At 41.8% G+C, this 26,305-nt stretch overlaps 1 protein-coding gene and 1 long non-coding RNA gene across 7 annotated transcripts in view; one reads left to right on the forward strand and one right to left on the reverse strand.

Moving 5' to 3' along the window:
* Positions 1-407: 407 nt before the first annotated feature.
* On the reverse strand, positions 408-10,367 carry LOC116742867. Its single transcript, XR_004346612.1, has 3 exons — positions 10,319-10,367; positions 2,662-3,366; positions 408-444 (listed from the first exon to the last, which is right to left on the reverse strand). It is a non-coding gene; the product is annotated as an uncharacterized LOC116742867 (long non-coding RNA).
* A 1,537-nt stretch (positions 10,368-11,904) lies between these two features.
* Positions 11,905-26,305, forward strand: part of ZMYM2 (zinc finger MYM-type containing 2) — an 89,994-nt gene continuing 75,593 nt past the window's right edge. Inside the window, exons 1-2 of one of the 6 annotated variants that reach the window (XM_032610849.1) lie at positions 11,905-12,066; positions 13,116-13,184. The gene's annotated coding sequence lies outside the window, so the exon portion shown is untranslated. Of the gene's footprint in view, positions 12,183-12,207; positions 12,356-13,115; positions 13,185-26,305 lie in introns of those variants that run through there. The other 5 variants (XM_032610847.1, XM_032610848.1, XM_032610851.1 and 2 more) reach the window with 5 other exon arrangements.

A 26,305-nucleotide genomic window follows, 5' to 3' on the forward strand; every position in this document is an offset into this window, starting at 1 on the left:
GGGCTGCGCAGCCTGCCTCGCGCTTCTCACATCGCGTCTGCTGGCTGCCCCTCGGCCCCTCCTCAGCCGGCAGGGGGACGTCCGGCGGGGCCTGCGGCGGGGGCTGCGCCTTGCAGGCGGGGGCCCGTGTGTCCTAGGGTGGGACTGGGGGCCCTGCCCCACTGGCCACCCAAAGACCCGCGCCACGCCCGTCAGGTCCCGCCGGCCCAGGTCTTTTTCCGGGACACCGGCAGCTGGGCGACGATAGATAGACAGATACATAGATAGTTAGATAGATACCTGGGCAGCTGAGTGATCCTGTATATACACCTGGGCAGTTGGCGACGATAGATAGATAGATAGATAGTTAGATAGATACCTGGGCAGCTGGGCGACGATAGATAGATAGATAGATAGTTAGATAGATACCTGGGCAGCTGGGCGACTCCAGGGCAGCTCGGTTAACTGAAAAACACATAAAACAAGAACAAAATGAAAGAAAAAACGCTTCAAAGTTATTTCTAATATTATAAAGAACTATTATGGTATTATATGAAAATAATTAAATTGGAAAAACAGAACTTGGACAGCTTTGAAATTAGTTACAAATAACAGTCATTTATTTGTATTCAGAAGCATTAATGTATTCCTAACAGCTGTTTTTCCAAGTTTGTGGAAAAAGAAAGTAAAAAGCACTCATGAGTAGATCGCTCAATAACGTTTTACTTACAAAAGTTTGGACTATATTTCTTTCCAAAATCCAGTCAATTCAAATTAGGATTACTTTCTTGTTCTCCTATCAGCTGCTCTTCTTGATAGATAGATTTTTGTGTGTGTGAATCTTCTCATCTTTTCTTGAACAAAATTTTTTTTTTTGGCCGTACGCGGGCCTCTCACTGTTGTGGCCTCTCCCATCGCGGAGCACAGGCTCCGGACGCGCAGGCTCAGCGGCCATGTCTCACGGGCCCAGCCGTTCCGCGGCATGTGGGATCTTCCCGGACCGGGGCACGAACCCGTGTCCCCTGCATCGGCAGGCGGACTCTCAACCACTGCACCACCAGGGAAGCCCTCTTGAACAAAATTGATCAGATTTGCTAACACTTTAATATCAGAAAGTCTTTGCGTCTAAACTTTAAACTAGCTTCTAAGTTTTTTTGTTTTGTTTTGTTTTTTAATTTTGTTGGCCACACAGCGCGGCTTGTAGGATCAACAGTGGCAGCCTGGAGTCCTAACCACTGGACCGCCAGGCAACTCCCTCCTAAGTCTCAGAAGTGACTTTCAGTGTGCATTTGTACCCCGCACCCTTCTATCTCAGTGCAACCTACTGACTGCTCTACCTCCCTGCTGAGGCCAGTAGCATCAATTCTTGCCCAGACCACAAATCAGCTTCCCAAATTCTGCTCTTGCTGCCCTCGAGCCATCCTCCACAAAGTGGCCAGCGTTATCCGCTTAACATTCACATCATACTGTATCACTTTTTCACTTAAAAATCCTCTTTATGGCTTCTCCAGGCACGAAAAGAAAATTCAGACTCCTCAGCACGGCCTACAAAACCCTCCTTGAACTGCTCTTGCTGGGCACTGCCTGCTCAGGAGGTGTCACTGCTTCCCCTGGTCCGCTACGCTCCACCCTGTTCATCTCCACTTCTTAGGATGGGTTTAATTCTTGCTTTGCCGGCAGTCTAGAACAATATTCCCCTTGTTATTCTAATGGCTGCTCCTAGGGCAGATCTCCATTTAAATGTTACTTGCTCAGAAAGGTCTCCCACGATCAGTAGCACAGGTCTCCACTGATATTCCCTATTAAGAAGCTCTGTTTAATTCCTTCCTAGCACTCAACTGTAATTATTTTATTCATATTCATTCATTTTAGTGTTTGTCAGATCTTTCTAATCGAGTGTAGACCATACTCTCTATGAGGCTAGGGATTATATCTGTCTTATTCACTGTTCTATCCCTTGAACTCTTATCATAGTACCTGGCATAACTCAGTTAACATTTGTGGTGGAATGAACGAACATCAAAGATCTGAGGGACTTCCCTCGTGGCTCAGTGGATAATAAGAGTCCGCACTCCCAATGCAGGGAGACCAGATTCAATCCCTGGTCAGGGAACTAGATCCCACACACATGTTGCAACTAAGAGTTCTCATGCCACAACTAAGGAGCCCGCGTGCCGCAACTAAGACCCGGTGCAACCAAATAATAAATTAATTAATTTTTAAAAATCTTAAAAGTTCCACACAATGCTAATAACATGACTAATTTTTGTTACTACCACTAAGCGTTAGGGTTGTTTTTTTTTTTCATTTTATTGGAGCATAGTTGATTTAAAATGTTGTGTTAATTTCTGCTGTACAGCAAAGTGACTCAGTTACACATATATATATTCTTTTTCATATTCTTTTCCATTACGGTTTACCACAAGATATTGAATATAGTTCCTGTGCTATACAGTACCACTAAGCATTAGCTGATAAAACTTTTCTGTCTTATCATGCTTGATGACTCTAACCCTGATTACAATTCTTATTTATTACATTTAAAAAATGACAATTGAATTCAAAATTAGTTTCTTATCGACATATATATGGTGTCTCAAAAGTATTTCCCACAAACCGTTTTATATCACATCACACATAAAAAATAAGCATGTCTTCCTCTTTTTAAAAAAATTTTGCTACCTGTCATGAGTATGCAGTCATTCCGGGTCCCACTTTTCCATGGAGAGATCCTTGGACATGATTTCTGTTTTAGGGGTAGAGGAAAGCCAAAGCGCAAGTCTTCTGTAGCTACATATTAGTCTCCACTGTATGCATCTCATCTTAAAATCTTTTTACTTATCTGACAACAACAAAACAGAGATGACGATTCTATTCTCAATGACGATTTTTTTAAAACAGGTTTTTTTTCTTCATTTATTTTTATTTTTGGCTGCCTTGGGTCTTCATTGCTGCTTGCGGGCTTTCTGTAGTTGTGGTGCAGGGGCTTCTCATTGCGGTGGCTTCTCTTGTTGTGGAGCATGGGCTCTAGGCATGCAGGCTTCAGTAGTTGTGGCACATGGGTTCAGTAGTTTTGGGTCATGGGCTGTAGAGAGCAGGCTCAATAGTTGTGGCGCGCCGGCTTAGTAGTTGTGGCTCGCGGGCTCTAGGGCGCAGGCTCAGTAGTTGTGGTGCACGGGCTTAGTTGCTCCGCAGCATGTGGGATCTTCCCGGACCAGGGCTTGAACCCGTGTCGCCTGCATTGGCAGGCGGATTCTTAACCACTGTGCCACTAGGGAAGTCTTCAATGATGATTTTATTCTAGATATCACCAGTTTTTTACTGGATCTCTTCTTCACTTCTAATAAGATATATTTTTTATTGGTGATATAAATATTTGAAAACATTCTGTGGGAAAATATTGATACATCAACATGTTAACAATGTAAAATAGCAAGGAGAGACCACTACACACCTATTAAGTGGTGAGACTGCAAAACACTGACAGCACCAAATGCTGATGAAGATGTAGACACCAGGAACTCTCATCATTACCAGTGGAAATGCAAAAGTTCACTTTGATCCATGGTATTTATCCAAATGAGTTGTAAATATGTCCATACAAAAACCTGAACATGGATGTTTACAGGAGCTTTATTCATAACTGCCAAAAACTTGGAAGCAACCAAGATGCCCTTCTGTGGGTGAATGGATAAATAAACTGTGGTGCATCCAGACAATGGAATATTACTCAGCGCTAAAAAGAAGTGAGCTGTCAAGCCAAAAAAGCCATGGAGGAATGTTAAATGCTTACTGCTTAGTGGAGAAAGTCAATCTGAAAAGGCTGTGTAACCAGCCTTTGGAATCATAGTATGATTCCAAGTATAAGACATTTTGGAAAATATAAAACTATAGACCTTTTCACTAAAGGTCAGGGATTGGCACAAGTTACGGGGATGGAGTTCCATAGGTGGAACACAGAGGATTTTTAGGCCAGGAAACCATTCTTATGATGGTATAATGTTGGGTACATGCTATCATGTGTTTGTTAAAACTCACAGAATGTACAACATCGAGAGTGAACCCTAGTGTAACCTATGGACTTGGAGTATGTTGTGTCAATGTGGGTTCATCCACATTGACACAACAAATGCACCACTTTGGGACTTCCCCGGTGGCACAGTGGATAAGACTCCACGCTCCCAATGCAGGGGGCACGGGTTAGATCCCTGGTCAGGGAACTAGATCCCACATGCATGCTGCAACTAAGGAGCCCACGTGTTGCAACTAAGGAGCCCACCTGCAGCAACTAAAACCCCATGAAACCAAATAAATAAATACTTTAAAAAAAAACCCCAAAAACAAATGCACCACTTTGGTGGACATTGTTGATAGTGGGGTGGGCTGTGCATGTGTAGGGGCAGTGGGTACATGGAAACTCTGTACTTCCTGCTCAATTTTGCTGTGAACCTAAAACTGCTAAAAAAAAAAAAATGTCTGTTGAAAAAAAATGTTACCAATAGCCATCCTTGGGTAAAGAATTACAGGTAATTTTCTTTTTCTTTTGCACTTTTTGCACAGGTTTTCCAAGTTTTGTTGTTGTTTGTGCTTTGCTTTTGTCACTGACTGTGAATTTATTAACTATGGAAGTAGGAAAAATATTTTAAAAAGTAAGTATGCTAAATTCAAAACTGTTAGACTTGCTTAATTTTAGGTTTTAATCTCTTAGAGCATAATAGCTACCTAGTAGAGAAACTCAAAAAAAAAAAGTTGATAATATAAGGAATACTTAAATGGGCAAAAATTAAGCTTTAAATCATTATTTTCAGCTTATGATTTTATAAAAACCATAGAATTTAATTACTGGAGAGAACCTCCATAATCACTGGATATAATTTTCTTTGTAAAAATTTGCTTCTGGTTGCAGTCAGGACCTCTAAAGCTCAGAAGGCACTTGGGTGGGCAATGCTGCCTGCGAGATAAAATGAGAAACATGGTGGGTTTTGTACTCAAGTGTGAAACAGGTAAGGTGGAGCGAAGAATATAGTTAAGAACATAGTGGTATGGGACTTCCTTGGCAGTCCAGTGGTTAAGACTTCATGCATCCGATGCAGAGGGTGTAGGTTCGATCTCTGGTTGGGAAACAAAGATCCTGCAAGCAGCATGGTGTGGCCAAAAAAAAAATACACACACACACACACGTATACACACACACATATGTATATACACATATATGTATATATGCACACACATATATGTATACACACATATATGTATATATACACACATATATATGTGTATATATATATATATATATACACACACATATATAGTGGTAAACATTGGAATATTTAATAATAAAAAAGCCACAGGAACTGAGAGGAAGGCAACCTTCATAATAAGTTAGGATAGTGAGAGGGGCTGGAGGAGACACTGGGATCCTGAGGGATGAGAAGGCTGTGAAGATAAAAGTGGACTTTACTTCAAGAGCATATTATGCACAATTCCCTTATTTTATTGAAGGAGAAACTGAGGCTCCAGAAGGTCCAGGGTCACAGAGCTGATGAATGGTGGAGTCACATCAATGTCAGTTCTGCGTTCTCTTCCAGCTCATTACAATGCTTGTCCAGAGACTTGCTCATCAGCTGCATTTCAGTCTCATCAAATGTAATGCAGTTTTTTAGAAAGGAATAAGTTTTCATATATTAGGAAGAATGGCCACTTAAATCTCTATGTTTTAAAAAATGAGTTTTTCAACCTATAGTTCATTCCAGACTACTCTCAGTGTTCAGTATCATCTTGTGTTTTCACTTCTGTTTTAGAATCTGAATTTATCCACGATTTGCTTTCTCTAGAATAATGTTTTTCAAACCACAGTTTGTAAGCCATGTAGTCAACTTGGTGGGCTGGAACCAGTTCATTAAAAAACAAACAAATAGGGGCTTCCCTGGTGGCGCAGTGGTTGAGAGTCCGCCTGCGGAAGCAGGGGACACGGGTTCGTGCCCCGGTCCGGGAGGATCCCACATGCCGCAGAGCGGCTGCGCCCGTGAGCCATGGCCGCTGGGCCTGCGCGTCCGGAGCCTGTGCTCCGCAACGGGAGAGGCCACAACGGTGAGAGGCCCGCGTACCGAAAAAAAAAAAAAAAAAAAAACAAACAAATAAACAAAAAACAAAACAAAAAACAGTATAGACTAGATCTAAATAGATTAGAAAATATTAAAATCCATCTAAGATAGTAAATGAAACAATTCTATGAAACTTTTGATTCAGATATGTAATTAGGTATGAAGGTGGGTTTGCACTATGTCTCCATGTATAATATATATCCTAGTGATTGTCATGATCAAAAAATTTCATAACCCCTAGCCACAGCAATCAGGCAAGAAAAAGAGATAAAAGGAATACAAATTGGAAAGGAAGAAGTAAAACTGTCACTGTTTGCAGATGACATGATACTGTACGTAGAAAATCCTAAAGATGCCACCAGAAAACTGGGAGAGCTCATCAAATGAATTTGGTAAAGTTGCAGGATACAAAATTAATATATAGAAATCTGTTGCATTTCTATACACTAACAACGAACTATCAGGAAGAGAAGTTAAGAAAACAATCAAAACAATCTTGAGAAAGAAGAACGGAGCTGGAGGAATTATGCATCCTTACTTCAGACTATACTACAAAGCTACAGTAATCAAAACAGTATGGTGCTGGCACAAAAACAGATGCATAGATCAATGGAACATAATAGAGAGCTCAGAAATAAACCCACACACTTATGAACAATTAATCTATGACAAAGAGACAGGAATAAACAATAGAGAAAAGACAGTCTGTTCAATAACTGTTGCTGGGAAAACTGGACAGTTACATGTAAAAGAATGAAATTGAGGGCTTCCTTGTTGGTGCAGTGGTTGAGAGTCCACCTGCTGATGCAGGGGACACGGGTTCGTGCCCCGGTCCGGGAAGATCCCACATGCCGCGGAGTGGCTGGGCCCGTGAGCCATGGCTGCTGAGCCTGTGCGTCCGGAGCCTGTGCTCCGCAATGGGAGAGGCCACAACAGTGAGAGGCCCGCGTATCGCAAAAAAAAGAAAAAAAAAATGAAATTGAAACATTTTCTCACACTATGTAAAAAAATGAACTCAAAATGGATTAAAGTCCTAACTGTAAGACTAGAAACCATAAAACTCCTGTAAAAAGCATGGTCAGGAAAGTCTTTGACATAAATGGTAGCAATAGTCTTTTGAGTCTGTCTCCTAAGGCAAAGGAAACAAAAGCAAATACAAACAATGGGACCTAATTAAACTTAAAAGCTTTTGCACAGCAAAGGAAACCATCAACAAAATGAAAAACCTACTGAATGGGAGAAAATATTTGCATATGATATGACTGATAAGGGGTTATTATCCAAAATATATAGACAGCTCATACAGCTCAATATTAAAAAAACAAACAACCTGATAAAAAAAAAATGAGCAGAAAAGTTGGGGAGTGATAAATTGGGAGATTGGGATTGACATATACACACTACAATATAGAAAACAGATAACTAATAGGGACCTACTGGGAACTCTATTCAACACTCTGTAATGACCTAAATGGGAAAAGAATCTAAAAAAGAATGCATATATGAATATGTATAACTGATTTACTTTGCTGTACAGCAGAAACTGATGCAACATTGTGAATGAACTGTACTCCAATAAAAATTAATTTAAAAAACGTGGGCAGAAGATCTGAATAGACATTTTTCCAAAGAAGACTTACAGTGGGCCAACAGGCACACAAAAAGATGCTTAACATTGCTAAGCACTAGAGAAATGCAAATCAACATCACAATGTGATATCACTTCACACCTGCCAGAATGGCTACCAATCACATGGAGAAAAGGGAACACTTGTACACTGTTGGTGGGAATGTAAACTGGTGCAGTCACTGTGGAAAACAGCATGGAGGTTCTTCAAAAAATTAACATATGCCAGGGCTTCCCTGGTGGCACAGTGGTTAAGAATCCACCTGCCAATGCAGGGGACATGGGTTCGAGCCTTGGTCTGGGAGGATCCCACACGCCATGGAGCAACTAAGACCGTGCACCACAACTACTGAGCCTGTGCTCTAGAGCCCACAAGCCACAACTACTGAGCCCATTCACCTAGAGCCCATGCTCCACAATGAGAAGCCACAGCAATGAGAAGCCCGTGCGCCACAACGAAGAGTAGCCTCCACTCGCCGCAACTAGAGAAAGTCCGCGTGCAGCAACAAAGACCCAATGCAGCCAAATAAATAAATAAATTTATTTAAAAAAAAATTAACATATGCCTAAAATCACCCAGCTCGTTGTGGGTAAAGCAAGTTCAAACTAGGGCAGCCTGCCTCCTAAGCTGTTATATTGCATCTCAATTACTGGTGAGCTCTTGGTTTCCAAAAATACAATTGTACCTAACACTTATTTGTATTGAGGTATAATTGACATATAATATTATATTAATTTCAAGTGTAAAACATAATGACTTGATATATGTATACATTGTGACATGATCACCAAAGTAACTCTAGCTAACATTATGACCACAGAGTTACAATTTTTTTTCTCCTGATGAGGAATTTTTTAATTAAAAAAAAATATTTATTTACTAATTTGGCTGCTCTGGGTCTTCATTGTGGCATGCGGGACCTTTCGTTATGGCATGCGAGTTCTTAGTTGTGGCATGTGGGACCTAGTTCGAACCTGGGCCCCCTGCCTTGGGATCATGGAGTCTTAGCCACTGGACCACCAGGGAAGTCCTGTGATGAGAACCTTTAAGATCTACTCTCTTAGCAACTTCTAATATTTGTATATTGCTTTCCTAGGAGTTATTTGGTCCTTACAACACTGCATTACTATATATTATAAATGGCTAAACTGAGCCTTAGAAGATAACTTGCTCAAGGGTTTGAGTGGCCAAACAAGTATTTGAAATGCAAGTCCTCTGCTCAAGACTTCATGTTGCCTTCCAGCAAAGCTTAGTATGCTTTTGTGATTAGTACAGAATAACTCCACACACACACATACACACACACAATTTTAGTAACAGACTTATCAAGTTATAATTCCGTACCATACAATTCATCCACTTAAAGTGAACAATTCCATAGTTTTCAATATATTCAGAGTTGTCCAATCATCATTACAATCAATTTGCTCCAAAAAGACACTCCATACACTTTAGCTATAACTCCTCACCTCCCTAGGCCTAGGGAACTAATATTCTACTTCCTATTTCTATAAATTTGCCTCACCTGGATAATTCACATAAATGGAATCATATAATGTATGGTGTTTTGTGTCTGGCTTACTTCCTTTAGCATCATGTCTTCAAGGTTCACCCATGTGGCAGCCTGTGTCAGAACTTCATGCCTTGTTATTGCTGAATAATATTCCATTGTATGGATCTACCAGATTTTGTTTATGCATTCATCAGTTAATGGACATTTGGGTTGTTTCTACCTTTTGGAAATTATGAATAGTTCTGTTGTGAACATTCAAATAATTATTTTTATAAGTACTTTTCTATATAATTAAGTGTAGTTTTTCTTTAAATTATGACACAAAACTTTTTTTTTCCCCAGCTTTCAACTCTCAGCTAAAATTCTCCCTGATATCATGTAGGTAACCCAGTGAACATTTTCATGCACAAATGGATTTGAATGAATACAAAATGTGACTAATATATACTACAGTAATTATTAGTCTTGTTAATTAATTATAAAACATCAATAATTTCATAATTAGTAGCAGTATAGAGCTTCCTTAAATTGAACAGCACACAGCAATCCAATCTATCGCTGAAGTCTATGACAGAGCTTATTTGGAAGTACCTCTACTTAAGCCTTCTAACTAACTATAAATTCAATGAAGAGAAGTTACTGCAACAGTACATGGTGACAGGAAAGGGATGGTACTGTAAGTTTTCACGGAGTGATTACAGTGTTGCCCTGCATTTGGTAACAGGGGACATTTCTGTTGTGAAGATACTGACATCGAGAATGTCAATGTAGAACAGTACTGTGTGATACACAGAGTCTTACAAGGATATTTTGTTTTACCAAAAATTGAAAAAATTTATAATTAAGAAATAAAATGCAGAAAAATAAACGATGCCATTTTGAGAAAGTGGTTTTAAATACATATTGGACATCCTCCAATTTAAATAAAGAGCAGTATATTTATTGCATTTAGCCATAGGTGTGAGGACTACTTGATTGTTTTATTCATAATGAATCTCACTTTCTACTAGACTATGCTAAGTGGCATCTCTATAAAGTCAGTCTTTATTGAGAACTTCATGGATAACTTCATTAAAAAGTTCACGTTGACTTACTTCACTCTGTATGACAGGCTCTAGGTCCATCCACCTCGCTACAAATAGCTCAATTTCGTTTCTTTTTATGGCTGAGTAATAGTCCATCGCATATATGTGCCACATCTTCTTTAACCATTCATCTGTCGATGGACACTTAGGTTGCTTCTATGTCCTGGCAATTGTAAAGAGTGCTGCGATGGAACATTGTGGTGGGAAGCTGCTGCATAGCACCGGGAGATCAGCTCGGTGCTTTGCGACCACCTAGAGGGGTGAGATAAGGAGGGTGGGAGGGAGACGCAAGAGGGAGGGGTTATGGGGATAAATGTATGCATATAGCTGATTCACTTTGTTATACAGCAGAAACCAACACACCAGTGTTAAGCATTATACTACAATAAAGATGTAAAAAAAAAAGTTCATGCTGTTCACCATCGTGTTGAACTTTAAAGTGTAACAACACCCGTCTATTTACGAGTAGGCAATCCTGAAATCTGGGTCCACTTTATCCATCCATTTACTCCCCAACATCGTCGGCTGCAGTCCCACCGACGGCCGCCAGGGCGGCCTCCCCGCTCGCCTCCTACGTGGAACCTCGGGACCCGCACAGCCCGTGACGTGCGCCCGGGACATAGGTGTAGACGGCGAACAAAAGCCGAGTCCTGCCGCCCAGGTGGCTCCTTGGTCGCAACTCGCCCGGCCCGACCGGGCCCAGCGCGGCCGGCACCTGCGTTCCCTCCCGCCACGGGGACGGCCCGTCCGCCTCGGGGCCAACGAGGGCAGAGGCCCAGGGGCTGGGACGCGGCGGCCCCGCCGGGGGCGGCCCAGCCCTTCCGACAGGCGGGCGCCCGGCTCGGGGACCCGCAGCCGCCTCCATCTTGGCTAGCGGAGGCGGGAGCGGCGTCCGGCCCGGGCCCGTCGCGCCGGCCGGGGCCAGGTGCGGAGCCGGCAACGGGCGCCGTCCCGGCGGCCGGGCGGCGGGGCCCAGCCCGGGCTTCCCGGGACGAGTCGGAGTTGCCCCCAGTTCCCCCCGCGGCCCCGACAAGATGGAGGACGTAGTCTCCTCCCGCAGCCATGACGGGAGCGAGGGACGCCTCCCCACGGGGCTGAGGCGAGGGGAAGCGCTTCCAGCCTTCGGAGCGCGCGGTCCCCCCTGCCGCCGGCCTCCCGGCCCCCGGCTCCCGCCCGCGTCGCCGTAGCCCCTGCCCGCTCGGCCCTCACGGGGCTCCCAGACACTGGACAGGGAGGGCGTGGGGGACATCGAGGCCGTGGCGCTCCTCGGGCGGCGTCGCTCGCGGCCGCTGCAGGGTCAGGCGGCCCAGCTTAGGCCCTCGGGCCGCCCGGCCCCGATAGCTCTCTGCCCCCAGGGGCCGAGACGAGGCGGGTGCGGCGGGCAAGGCACTCAGCGGCCCGACCCTGACGGGCCGGGCCGGAGTGGGGGCGGGGAAGGGGGGGGGAAATGGAGGTGCGGGGGTGTGGCCTACGCCTGAAGGACAGGACGTCGGACCACCCCCTCGAGGGGGGGTCCTGAAGGAAGGCGGACGCAGCCAATGGGCGTGCTCGAGGCCCCTGGCCCGCCCTCCCCGGCCGCCAGTGAGGGCGTCGGGGGCGGGGCTTGCCGGGCCGGGCCGCGCCGCCGCGGCCGCAGCCTCCGCCTACTCACCAGCGCTAAAGCCGGGACTGGACCGAGCGGAGTTGCGCGTGTTGCCGAAGGGGGGGGGGGGTCGGGGGCGGGGAGGTTCGTTCCGCGGAGCCGCAGCCAGAACCGGGTGAGGCTTGTCCCCGCCGAGTCTCCAGCCCAGGGCCGCCGACAGTGGGGGTGGCCGGGAGCGGCGCAGCCTCCGGAGGCGGAGGCGGAGGCGGAGGCGCCGGGAGGCGGAGATGGGTGAGGGCGGCCTCCGGAGCCTCCCACCGACCCGGGACAAGCGCCCTGCGGCGCGGCCGCCGTCGCCGCTAGCGCGTCGGGGCCTCGGGCTGCCGGCGGCTCCGCTGATGTCCCAGGCGCCTTGGCGGGCGGCCCGCGGGCTGCGGGAGTGCGGGCGCGGCCGCGAGGGCCTGGTGAGGCGGCCGCCGGCGGCTGGGGTCGCTCGGGGCCGCCCGGGGCGGGGGCCGGTGGCGGGGGTCGCGGGGGTGGGGTGGGGGTGGGGCGGGGTGGGGGAGGGGCGCCTCCGTGGGTGCTCGGGGCCGCCCTCGCACCCTCTCGGCGGCGGCGCGAGGTCCCCAAGTTTGCCGGCGAGGGCTCGGGCACCCCGCGCCGGTCCCCTTCTCTGCCGCCCCGGCCCCGGCGCGCGCGCGTCTCGGCTCCGCACGTATTGTTTGGCCGGGTCTCTAATGGCGGACGGGGAGGCAGCGCTGCCGGTCGCCGACTGCGGGGGGGCAAGTCTCGGGCCCGGGGCAAGAGCTCGGGGTAAATGCGGGGGGTTTCCGCCCCGCGCTGACGCGAGCCGCCCCCCGCCCCTGAGTGGATGCGGGCGCGATGGGGACGGCGCTGGGTGGGCCGATTCGGGGGATAGGATTCCCCGCTGGCGTCGAGGCTGCGCTCGCCCTTCCCCCTCCCCCTCCCGGAGCAGGCCTGCTGCCCTCCGCCTCCTCCCTCCAGGGTTTGCCTTTCACGTGGGTTTTGGTCCCAAATAAAAATTTTACGTCGTTTGTCTCTACGTAGGAGGGGGTTGTTGGTCACGGGCTGGGCAGCAATAATCGAAGGTCCGAACCTCCTTGACCTCTTATTCCCTTCTCTGTCTTCTCCTGGTGGAAAGGGCTTGGTTCTCCCACCTGGTTAGGTGTTCTTGACCCATTTTTCATTTTTCCTCTTACCCAGGACCAGGAGTTGCCTTCATCTCTACCTGGTGCATCCCTGGCAGAACGTGAGGAGGAAAACACCCCCATTGTGAGTCTTTTGCCCCTCATTTGAGGCTCTTAGAGGACGTTGTCAGGTTGTCGGGCCGGAGCGTCTCCGTTGTTTTGAGGGGGAGGAGCTTTTCCCTGGGTGGCAGCTGCCCCCGGGGCGCAGCCTGGGTAATGGCTGGTGAGGCAGCTGGGAGTGGGCGCTGCTGTTTGCACCGCTGCAGACATCTCTCCTGCTGCAATACCAACCTCAGCAACCAGACGACGGGCTCCTGCAGCTGCTCACGTTACCCGGGAGGAGGGGTGGGGGAAGGAGGGCATATTGCTGGCGCCCTCTAGAGTTCCAGGGCGGGAAGTGAAGTTGTTGCGTTTCCGATGCTCGGTGTGCAACCATCTTTAACACTTTCTCTTCCTTTAAATGGAGAATTGATCGAAGGGGTTGGAGGAACAGAAAGACGGATTTAACTCTGTGTGTACGACGTAAAACACAGATTTTGACTCTTGGGGTTCACGAATTGGTAGATGTCTTTGATATGTTTGCTTAGGAAAGGGCATGAGGTCCACTCCTCCAGTTCTCTTAGTTTACCAGCTAGTGTGCTGGTGAGACCAGTCCGCTGCTCTAGTTACTCTTAGTCCCCCATATTTTGGGATGCTTAGTCTTCACTCGAGTTGTTCTTGAACGTGTTATCTGAGGGTTATCGTTTATTGCTTGCAGTTTGTTGGTTTTAAGGTAGTCTTGGAATGTGCGAGACACTAAGGTAAACATAACGAGTCATTTTCCATCAATTGAAATTAGTTACAAAATATCAGTGAATTTTAGCATTCTAGAAAATTGTATCTCTGGAGCCTCCTGACAGTTGGTATTGTAACTTGCAGATCTCTGTCAGAGGTGAGTCATGAGTATAGTAGCTCATGCTTCAATATTAAGTCCCAAATGGGCCAAAAAATAATTGATGATGAACATACTGATTGTGAAGGATGGTGTGAGGATGACAACTCGTATGAAACAAACACTAATTGAGGCAGGTGCCGGGCACTTTCATGTATTATTTCCTTTACTCTTGGCAAATAGGCTGCAGGGTAATAAAAATAGCATGTATTGAGCCCTTATTGTATGCCAGCACAATAGTAAGCTAAGCTTTTTTAAAAAGTTAACTATGAAAACTTTGAATTTATGAGTGATAATAGTATATTGAACCTCTTTGTACCTATCATTTACATTCTATAATTATCAACACATGTCCAGACTAATTTTTAACATGTATTAAGTAATTTAATCCTCGTGAAAACCTAGTGTTTTTATTCCTAATTCATAGAGGAGGAAACAGAGGCATAGACAGATACCCAGGTAGTAGTAGTATTTGGTAGAGCAAGGATTTGAACTTAACCGGTTTGATTACAGGCCTAAGTTCAGCAACTGTGTTGTCCTGTTTTTTTACATTATTTATTTATTTTATTTTATTTTGTTTTATTTTTTGGCCACGAGGGGGTGGGGGGTGGAATGTGGGATCTTAGTTCCCCCACCAGGGATTGAACCCATGCCCCCTGCATTGGCAGCTTGGAGTCCTAACCACTGGACTGCCAGGGAAGTCCCATGTGTTGTCCTGTTTTAAAGTATATAATATGCTTGCTTTACAAATTTAGAAATTGAAACTGAAAAAAATTGAAGCTTACAATTTTCTCAGCGTATATTGTTTTCATGGAGAACAGTGGGTAAACAAATACGAAATGTTTGACTCTTACTGAGTACCTTTTAAAAAAATAGTAGTACCACAGTTATCAATTAGATTATTTGACTGCCTTAAAACTAACAGGGTCTGTTTGAAACAGAAATAATATTTTCTCTTTTTTCAGTGTGTCTGCAATTCAGTATCTATAGTTGTTTCCTAAATACTGCAACTTGAATGACTATGACTTCTGTAATGAGTTTAAAGCTCTTTTCAGGCATTAGATCATTCAGAAACAGTGGAGCAAGGATTAGATCTTTCAACTAGATGGGCAGCGCTTATTTTATCACCCCATATTTTCACAAAAGATTTACCTTTCTGAAGTTTTTTTCTCTGTTCTTATTTGTGATGTTGATGGGGAAAGGTCGATTGGTTAAGTAAACATTTGGAGATGAGGACATAAAAAAATGTATAATCAGGACTTTTCTGTAATGTCAACACATGTATACTAATGAAAACCATGGTTCTTTCTAATACAGTTGATCCTTGAACTACATGGGTTTGAATTGTTGGTCCACTTAACCCAGATTTTTTTCAATAGTACTACACCATCTGCAGGCAGTTGGATCTGCGGTCACGGAGGAACTCAGTAATAGGAAGGACCAACTATAAGTTATACATGGATTTTCTTCCTCCCTCCCTCCCTCCCTCCCTCCCTCCCTCCCTCCTTCCTTCCTTCCTCTTTCCGTGCATGAGGGATCAAACCTGTGCCCCCTGCAGTGGAAGCTTGGAGTCATAACTACTGGACCGCCAGAGAATTCCCTATACATGGATTTTCAACTGCTACCCCCTGACTCCCCCAGTTTTTGAAGGGATGTAGTTCTTGTTTTCCTTAATGATTTAGCTCAGAATTAAAAATTCTTTTACTTAAGAACACCAACTAATGGTGCTTTAATGTGCCAGACAATAAGATGAAGATAAGCTGACAGTTTTAAATTGACATTGATTAAATCAAAGTTCTTTATTATACATAAATTTGTTGCACACTTAATGTGAGTTAGATGCTTTTAGATGTACTTAAAAGTATTTTGATATTTAAAAATACTTCACATATTTATGGTACCTTTCTTTAATGCATCCTTAAGAGTATGTATTCTTCCCACTGTCCTTTTAAACAGTTGAGCGAAAGAGAGTGGTCCCTGCTTTTCCATGTTCTGCTTATATAATCTCATGGGCTGGAGTTTTGTACCTCATGTGGTGGGACATCTCTGAATCACTCAGATGACCCACAGATGCTGACAACGAACGTTTCAGACTTTTGTGTGGATATGGAGCTTGACATACCATCTTTGTACAACAGTGTTCATATCCTTAAAAGTTTTATTGTATGTTGCCCTTGTTTGAGGTACATAAGTGCCTAAACTTAATGCATTTGAGACAAAATGAATCTTCACCTTTAGTCAGATGCTGTGTTATTACTGTGATGGAAACAATGTGTATGAACGCTGGAACTCTGTCTTTGTTGTCGAAAGGTGTGGTATAATTAGAAATTTTATATCTTTTTCTAGGCATTCATGTCTATCTGCCCCAATAACAATATTATTCACACATATTATTATATTGAATAACACTTGCTCTAGGAGGACTTTGGCGTATTCAACTTGCAGGTGTTTTTTTTAGGCAATGCAAGATGAGCCTAAACCCAAGTGCTTTCTCCCGTCGGATTATCTAACAGTATTTTATGTAGGACATTTTAAGTTAGGGAACAAGTACACAGAGAGATTGTGTTGATTCCATGCATTTTCCATTTTTTCATTTCAGTTGGTTAATTTTTTTCTGTTCCTGTCAGAGCATAGAATTGGGATTTTAGAATTGAACAGGACTTCTGAGCTAATGAAATCTCAGAGTTCTTATGGACAACTCCAGTATGTAAGAACCATAAAGTTGTCACTGAGAAAAGTTGCTTTTAGATAAATCAGTAATTTTGAACTATGGGGCTCTGGGTAACAACTGTAGTTTTTTGTTATGGTTGTTTACCAGCAAGAGAATTGTTTTACGTAGTTGGAATTGTAAATTTTTATATCTGTAACCTGTTTTTTAAACAAGTCACTTTTGTAATCTTAGGTTTCTGTTGTTAAAATAGTAATGAGAAGAGAATTATGAAGGCCAGCACTAAACACTTAACTTAGTAACAAGATAAGTTGGTCATCTTGAAGTGTGTTAAAAGTTGGATTACAACACATTTGAGCATATCTGTTGTTTTATTGCGTATTTTTAAATGTATTAATCTTTTGGATCAAGTTTTGCACAACACTTGAAGCACTTTGTAACTGCAGAATAAATTTTTGTGAACTATTGAAAAGTCTAGAGTTAAAATGTGTAGAGAGGTTTGCTAAATTGCTTGCTCACATGACTAGTTTGGGATTTGTTCTTAGTTCTATTTTATTTTTAACTTCATAGCAGTCCGTTGAAAATTACAAGTAATAAAATTTAAGAAAAATTTGGGGTCTTTAATTTGAAAGAAGGGTATGACTGACTGTTGGGGGTTTTATTTTTACTGATTTGATCAATGTCCCATAAGTGTTAATGTTTACTACTTCAAGAAATGATTTAAGAGTAAACTTTGGATATTAGGGTAAATATTTGATAGTCCTGGCTTTAAAAAAAAAACAACAGACTTTCACATATTTGTGTTATTAATGTGATCTTGTTTTTATCTTTCTTAAAGAGTTACCAAATTATTGTTAGAGAATTTCAGCCATTCTCTTTAATATCAATAGGGTGCCAGGGGTCAGATTTCTCTTCCCCAGAGGGTTCTAGATATTTTTCTCTCTATGTTCCTAGTGAATTTGAAGGTCAGATTTGTTTTTGTGAATTTAAAGTATTTTATCCTTAAATTATTAAATATTTTAGTGTGATATATTAAATTGTGATTTAAGATAAATTTACTAGGAATAGGATTAATTGTTGCAGCCTCATTAAAATTTTTGGGAAGGATCTGTTATAGTTCTTGCAATAAACATTTTTTTTCTAACTATACATTTTGATTGGATAAGAAGAATACTTAGGACTTCCCCGGCGGTCCAGTGGTTAAGACTCCGTGCTTCAACTGCAGGGGCTGTGGGTATGATTCCTGATGGGGGTAAGACCCCACATGCTGTGCAGCACGGCCAAAAAAAGAAAAATACTTTTTAAGTAAATATTTTAAGTAAAATTGTGATGCGCAGTTAGCGGTTTCAGACAGAAGAAAGTTTATAAAATGTGACTTAATACAATGAAACAACTTATTCAGTTGTTTTACTTTATAGCAGTGCCATGTATATGTTACTTTTTCTGTAGTAGCCTAGATTCCTTTATTTATTGTAAGAATTTAATCTGAAATTATGGTTTTGTAACTTAAAAACATTAAAGAAACTTCGTAATACTGGAACAGTTTCATAATCATTTGTTTCAAAGAGGTATATCTTTTGCCTAGGAAGAGTGGTGTTTCTTGGACTATTGAGCTGGACCAGACTGAGAATAGTTCAGGGTAATCAGGGTACTGTGGAAATCATTTATTTAACAAATTGTGTATCGTATACTATCTATTATATATCAGGTAGTCATAAAAGATGTGTTCTGTTAATGTTGGTTAGCAGTTTCTTTGGTGCTAATGCTATTTGGGGTGGCCCCAATGATTATCAGATTAGTGAACTTTGTTTCCAGTTCTGTGGAAGTAAAGAAATATTAGAGTGGAAGTGAAAATTTAGGTTAAAGGAAATTTTTATCTTGTCTTTTTGTTTTAGATTTCTATTGGTATTTTTTTCTTTGAAGCTTGTTCTATTTTAATTATTTTAGTTTATTTTGATTATTTCTGGCCCTCATGTGGTATCTGAATTCTTGTATGTTCATGTTTGTTTTTTCCCTAAATTCTTTTTTTAAAAATAATTAATTTCTGGCTGCGCTGGGTCTTCGTTGCTGCACGCGGGTTTTCTCTAGTTGGGGCGAGTGGGGGCTACTCTTCATTGCAGAGTACGGGCTCTAGGCGTGTGGGCTTCAGTAGTTGTGTCGTGCGGGCTCAGTAGTTGTGGCTCAGGGACTTAGTTGCTCCGCTGGACCGGGATTGAATCTGTGTCCCCTGCATTGGCAGGCGATTCTTAACCACTACGCCACCAGGGAAGTCCTGTTTGTTTGTTTTGAAGTAGTGAAAAATTTGCTCTTGTTTTAATTATATAAATTTGTCGCTTTAAAATTAAACTTGTTTTAGCTTTACAACTTTTATTACTATGAATATTGTCTTACTCTCTATGTTTATTTTTGTATGTCTGTTTTAATACTCTGAAGTCCTGTTTCCAGGAAGTCATTACATTCTATATCTGCGAACAGTTTTTGTTGCCCATCAAAGCTTGTGTTGAAGTTGGTCTTTTTCTTCCATGGCACAGGCTCCTGACTGCCACTCTTCCTTGTTGTCTTCATTTCATCCTATCTTCCTCTTGGACTTAAGTGTTCATTTGCCTTTCCTAACTTCCTTTTGCATTAAAAAAAAGAAAAATTACCACACAGTATCTGAAAAAGCATCCTATGTTGTAAGTCTGATTTTGCTGTATTTATATGAGGCGTATCCAGATTTTATTAAACTTTTGAATTTGGTGAGATCATGGAAGAAATTTGCTGAAAATTATCAAATTTCACTTAAAATAAATTTTATTTTATATAAATTATGCCTCAGTAAAACCGTTAAAAACCATTTTTGTTACACCATTTACCAATTTGTGGTCTCTGGTAAGTCATTTAACCTCTAAGCCTTAATTTACTCATGACAAATAAGTATAGTACTGCCTGCTTTCTTGAGATTGCTGTTAGGTGGGTTAAAAGTAATACAGAGAATGTGATTGGCCAATAGTAGGTGCTCAGTTAACAGCAGCTACAGTTCTTCCCTGTTTATACAGAGCAAACATCATGAATTTGTTGCCACCAGTGGGACAGTAAACTCAGTGAATGCTCATGCGATAGAAGGAATTATGTTCCTGTTCACAGCCTTCTCTCTGACGGCTCCTTCATTAGTCTTTTAAGTGTGCTAACATGCTCTCTCCTCCAGAATCTCTGTACCTTTCCCAAACTTCCTTTTCCTGTACTTTTCCAAAGAAACTCACTGATTTGCACTCTCAACACTATACCAAATCTGCTGTTTTGAGGTCACTAGTGACTTAATTTTCAAATCTTAGGTGCCTTTTTTTGGTCTTAATTCTGTAAGATTTGAAATTTATTATATTCCTTGAAACTCTGTTGACTTCTGGGACTTTGAACTTAACATTATCTTATACTTTTTTTTTTTTTTTTTTTTTTTATCTTATACTTCTGATGATCTCCTTCACTTCCCCTCATTAGATTCAAATATGGAGACCTTTATGTATCCTTATTTCCTAAGGTACTTAGCCCTCTCTTGTTTTGTTTTGTACTTTGACCTTAGTCCATTTTGTTAGAAAGTGGGAGTTATATTTACAAGGCACTTTCATCCTATTTCTTTCTGCAGTCTACAGCCAGATTAATTTTCCCTAAAGCCCAGTCTGATCACATCACTCACTTTCCAAAATCTTCAGGGATTCTTGCTGGCATGTGAAACAAAATACAAACTTACAAACTAAGCCTGGGCTTTAAAACCCTTAAAAAGAAGAAATCAATTAGGAAATGCGTAATATGTGATTTTTTTTTTTTTTAAGGTAGATTCTCAGTGTTCAGTTTGTGGAGACAGTCATGTAAATGAATAACTGTAAACAATGAAGCATAATCGGTGACCTACAGAAATGAGTAGTTGTATGCATATCAGAAAGGACAGTTCTTAATATTTTGGTTATAAAGATAAAATGTGCCCTTACAATCAAGTAATAAAGAAGTATGTGACATAGAAAGTGTAAGTTCCCCCATAATTCCATGATGATTTTTTCCTGCTCATCATACTAATAATTTTGCATATATATTGTTATCAACAGTCAACATTTTCGATAATTGCTTCCCTATCCTTATGTTGCCAAAGTCTTCAGCTGATCAGTGTTTGAATTCTACTAATCAGTGTATTAGAGCAGGTCACAAGTCTCAGTTCTATATGATAGAGGGTAATGTGGTAGCATTAGTTCAGCAGAAGCTTAATGAGCAAGGTGGGAAGAGTGGTGCTGAAACTGAGCCTGTCCTGAAGGCAGGGTCAGATCAGGCAGGAGTCTTATAATGGAAGTAGACTGGAAAGCCACGGAAGAAGCAATTGATGTAGTCTGATTTAATTTTTAAAAAGATCTTTAGATAGTCTGGGGAATATAGTAGGTGACGTCAGTAATCCAGCAGAAAAATGGTGATGAATTTCTAGGGCTAGAGGAGTGTCAGAAGAGATGGTTAAAAGTGGACAGTTTCAAGATTTATTTTGGAAGTAGGATAGGAATTGGGGATGGCATGGGTGTAGGTGAAGAATGGAGAAGAAATTAAGGCCTCCAGACTTCTGGTATGACTAGCTAGACACATAACATCCCCAAATGGCAGAGGCTGGAGGAGGGGCAGATAAAGAGTGAAAGAGCGTGCTTGAATAACTAGATGTAGGGAGTAGGCAGTTGGGGGCTTTGAAACATCTTGATTGAGATAAATTAAGGACTCTGGGACATTGAGGTATTATTTAAAATCATGGGAGTGGATGAGATCCCCAAAGGAAGTTCAAATTACTTTAAAGTACATTGCAGTTAAAGTTGGTCCTATGGGAAAGAAGAGATTATTCCTTACCCCAGAAATTCTGTGCCCTAGAGCTAACCTGAATCAATCAATTAATTAATTAATTTACTAGATCAAAAGGGATTTTTGTTTAGACGCTGTCATAGCCCTTGAATGGATTTTTAGTATGTTAATTAAATGATTCCTGTCAGCTTCTAAAGCCAGAGTAGCATTGTTGTGGATCTCTGATAAAGATATGTTATAAAATGATTTTGCAGCTAGATGGTAAGCAGCATGAGGTCATATGCAGAGGCCATAATCTGTGTTCGTCTGTCACTGACCCCTGTCCCCTTCGCTCACTCCCCAGAGGTTGGTGGTAGCATCAGTTTAGTGTGTATTACTATAAATCCTTTTTGTGCATATACTAACATGTACCTATAAGAGTAATAAAGTAAATTTATATGGGCATTTTAAAAACATGGGTATGTATCTTTCTGCAACTTGCTTTTTTCACTTAGTGGTACGTCTTAGACATTTTTCTGAGTTAGTATGTAAAGGTCTCTTTAAACTGTTGTGTGATACTTCATGACATGGATTTAACAGTTTAGCTATTCTGTTGGTAGACACTTAGTCTATTTGGAATTTTTTGTTATATATAAAATTCTGCATGAAATATACATGTAGTAGTTTCTTTGGGTTCATGTGTGTTTTCTCTGGGGGAGATTCTGGAGAATAGGAATTACTGAGTCAGTATGTGCATATTACATGTTTTTATAGGTACTGCCTAATTGCCTTCCACTGGAACACAGTACTGACTACCCTTTCTACTAGTTTCTCCACATTCTTGACAATACTGGATGTTCTCAAATAGTTAAAGTTTTGTCAATTTAATTTATGTTCTTTCTAAAGAATGGATATCAGTTCTTGTTATATCGATTACAAGTGTATATACACATTATATATTATATATAACATATATCTTTTTTTTTTTTTTTTTTTTTTTTTTTTGCTGTACGCGGGCCTCTCACTGTTGTGGCCTCTCCCATTGCGGAGCACAGGCTCCGGACGCGCAGGCTCAGCGGCCATGGCTCACGGGCCCAGCCGCTCCGCGGCATGTGGGATCTTCCCAGACCGGGGCACGAACCTGTGTCCCCTGCATCAGCAGGCGGACTCTCAACCACTGCGCCACCAGGGAAGCCCAACATATATCTTTTGTAAAATTTTATACCTTACTTATGGTGCTTCTTTGCTATGTAAACATTTTATAATGTAACGGGAAAAATCCATTTCACTATTGCAAGAAATAGGAGCAGTTATAATGAATATGCAAGACTTTTATGAAGGAAATTGTAAAATAATACAGTAGGACATACGAGAAAACCAGAATGGACAGATATACATATATCTGGATGGGAAGACTTCAATAATGTAAAAAAATTAATATTTTTGTCTTCAAATATCTCTAAATTCAGTGAAATCCTAACTAAATACCAGAATAGATACATATGGTACCAAATTTGAAAAGTAAAAAGGGTAGAAAGGTTAAAAAACAAAACAAAACAAAAAAGGAAGACTCCCCCCTCTCCATCCACACAGTTCTCTTCCTTCGAAGCAAATCACTGTTGTCGTATTCTTGGCCGTTTACTCTGTGCATGTGTGCGCGTGCTCATGGTGCGTGTGTTTATCCTTTGTTAGGTGCCTTGCTTGCATTTATTTTATGGGAGAGGTGGTTCCATGTTAGTGTGGAAGTATGTTGAGAGCTGCCTCAGTTGTTTCCAAGGCTGCCTAATGTTTCACTGTTTGTCTTTATTGTCATTCATTTTATCAGTTGTCTGTTGAGAGACATTTAGGGTGTTTCAGTCTTTTAAGTTTACAATGAATGTCTTTCTATGTTTTGTTCTTAAAAACATGAGATGATATCTGTAGGAAGAATGTCTGGAAGTGGAATTGCTTGGTCAAAGAAATATTTTTTTGAGTTGCTGTCAGTAGAAGTTGTACCAGTTTACACTGATTTACACTATGAGAGTACACAGTTAAACCTTTTGATTTTTGTCAGTGTGTTAGGAGAAAATTGGTGGCTCTTTAGAGTTTTAACTTGGATTTCTCTTAAATATTTCATATATTTAAGAGACATCTGTATTTTCTTTTCTTGTGAACTCTGTTCACATCTTTTTGGTCCTTTATTCTCACTGGTTGTTGGTTTATCTCATTGTAGGACCTCTTTGTCTTCATTTTTTTAGGCTATGAGTTGCAAATATTTCCTTTGTAGTTAATCATTGTCGTATGTTTGGTATTTTTTTCCCCCATAGAGGTGTCTTCTATTTTGTTTTTTCAGAAAAAATTCTGGTAAAATGTATTAACATAAAATTTACCGTTTTTACCTTTTTTAAATGTATAGTTCAGTGGTATTAAGTATATACATAAGTGTTTCTTAAAAATCACCACTGTTAATTTCCAGAGCCTTTTCATCATTCCCAAACATAAGCATCATACTCATTAAACATAATGCCCGGTGCCTCTTTACCACAGCTCCTAGTGACGTCTCTTCTACCTTCTGTCTCTATGAAATTGCCTATTGTAGGTACCTTAAATAAGTAGGATCTTAAAATGTTTGCCATTTTGTGCCTGGCTTATTTCACCTAGCATGTTTGCAAGGTTCATCTATGTTGTGGCATATATCAGAATTTCTTTCCTTTTTAGGAGTGAGTAATATTCCATTGTATGCCTACATTTTGTTTATCCATTCATTTGTTGATGGACCCTTGGGCTCATTCTACCTTTTGGTCATTGTGAATAAGACTGCTGTGAACATTGGTATGCAAGTATCCATTTGAGTCCTGGCTTTCAGTTCTTCTGTATATGTGTATATAAATAAATCTAGACGTGGAATTGACTGCTCATATGTTAATTCTACATATAACTAATTTTTGTACGTCTCTCCAGGACTTGTTATTTTCCTTTTTTAAAAAATAACATCCAGGGCTTCCCTGGTGGTACAGTGGTTGAGAGTCCGCCTGCCGATGCAGGGGACGCAGGTTCGTGCCCCGGTCTGGGAGGATCCCACGTGCCGCGGAGCGGCTGGGCCCGTGAGCCATGGCCGCTGAGCCTGCGCGTCCGGAGCCTGTGCTCCACAACGGGAGAGGCCACAACAGTGAGAGGCCCACGTATCGCAAAAATAAATAAATAAATAAAAATAACATCCAGGGCCTCCCTGGTGGCGCAGTGGTTAAGAATCTGCCTGCCAGTGCAGGGACCGTGGGTTCGAGACTTGGTCCAGGAGATCCCACATGGCGTGGAGCAACTGAGCCTGTGCGCCACAACTACTGAGCCTGCACTCTAGAGCCCACGTGCCACAGCTACTGAGCCCACGTGCCACAGCTACTGAAGCCAGTGCACCTAGAGCCCATACTCTGCAACAAGAGAAGCCACCACAAGGAGATGCCCACGCACCACAACGAAGAGTAGCTCCCCCTCGCCGCAACTAGAGAAAGCCTGCGCACAGCAGCAAAGACGCAACGCAGCCAATAAATAAATAAATAAATAAATTTATTAAAACAAAACAAAACATTCAGGGACTTCCTGGTGGTCCAGTGGTTAAGACTTCGTGCTTCCACAACAGGGGGCATGGGTTTGATCCCTTGTTGAGGAACTAAGATCCCACATGCCGAATGGCACAGCCAAAATCAAATAAACACACAAACAATCAAAAAATCCATCTTCATTGCTGTGAAATGGTATCTCATTTTTTTTTTAATTTTTACTTTTAACTGTGGTAAAAAAACACATAGCATAAAATTTATCATCTTGGCCATTTTTAAGTGTGTAGATCAGTAGTGTTAAGTACATTCACCTTATTGTGCAGCAGACCTCCAGAACTTTTTCATCTTGAAAAGCCGAAACTAACGATTAAACAGTTCCACATCTGCTCCTCAGCACCATCCTACTTTATATTTGTATGATTTTTGACTTCTTGAGATACATTGTATCATTTATGTGTGATCATACAGTGTTTATCTTTTTTCACTTAGCACAGTGATCTCAAGGTACATCATTGCTGTAGCATATAACAGGATTTCCTTTCTTTTTAATGCTGAATAATATTCCATTGTACGTATGTACCACATTTGGTTTATACATTCATCTGCTCGTGGAACTTTTGGTTGCATCTACCTTTTGGCTATTATGAATAATGCTGCTGTGAACATAAACATGCAAGTATCTCTTCGAGATCTTGATTTTAGTTATTTTGGGTATACCCAGAGTTGGATTGCTGAATCTTATGGTAATTCAATTTTTAATTGCTTGAGTAACCTCCATGCTGTTTTCTGTAGCTGCTGCACCTTTTTACATTCCCATCAGCAGTGCACAAGGGATCAAGTTTCTTCAACCAACCAACCAACCAACCAACCAGTTTCTCTTCACTAATACGTGTTACTTTTTGTTTGTTTTGATAGTAGGCATCCTAATGGATGTGACATGTTTCCTGGTTTTGATTTGCATTTCCCTAATGAAGGATGAAGTTGAGCATAGCATCACTGGGAAGAATTTGAGAAGGATCAGTGTTAATTCTTCTGTAAATGTTTGGTAGAATTCACCTGTGAACCCCTCTGGTCCTGGTTTCTTTGTTGGGAGATTTTTGATTACTGATTCAATCTCTTTGCATATTATAATTCTATTCAGAGTTTATATTTCTTCTTGAGTCAGTTTTGGTAGTTTGTATTAGGAATTTGTCCATTTTATCTTGGTTATCCAGTTTGTTGGCATATAATTGCTCATAATGTTCTCTTATTCATTTCTGTAAAATCAGTAGTGATATCTTATTTTCATT

Source organism: Phocoena sinus, chromosome 18, assembly GCF_008692025.1.
Source record: "Phocoena sinus isolate mPhoSin1 chromosome 18, mPhoSin1.pri, whole genome shotgun sequence".
Lineage (NCBI taxonomy): Eukaryota > Metazoa > Chordata > Mammalia > Artiodactyla > Phocoenidae > Phocoena > Phocoena sinus.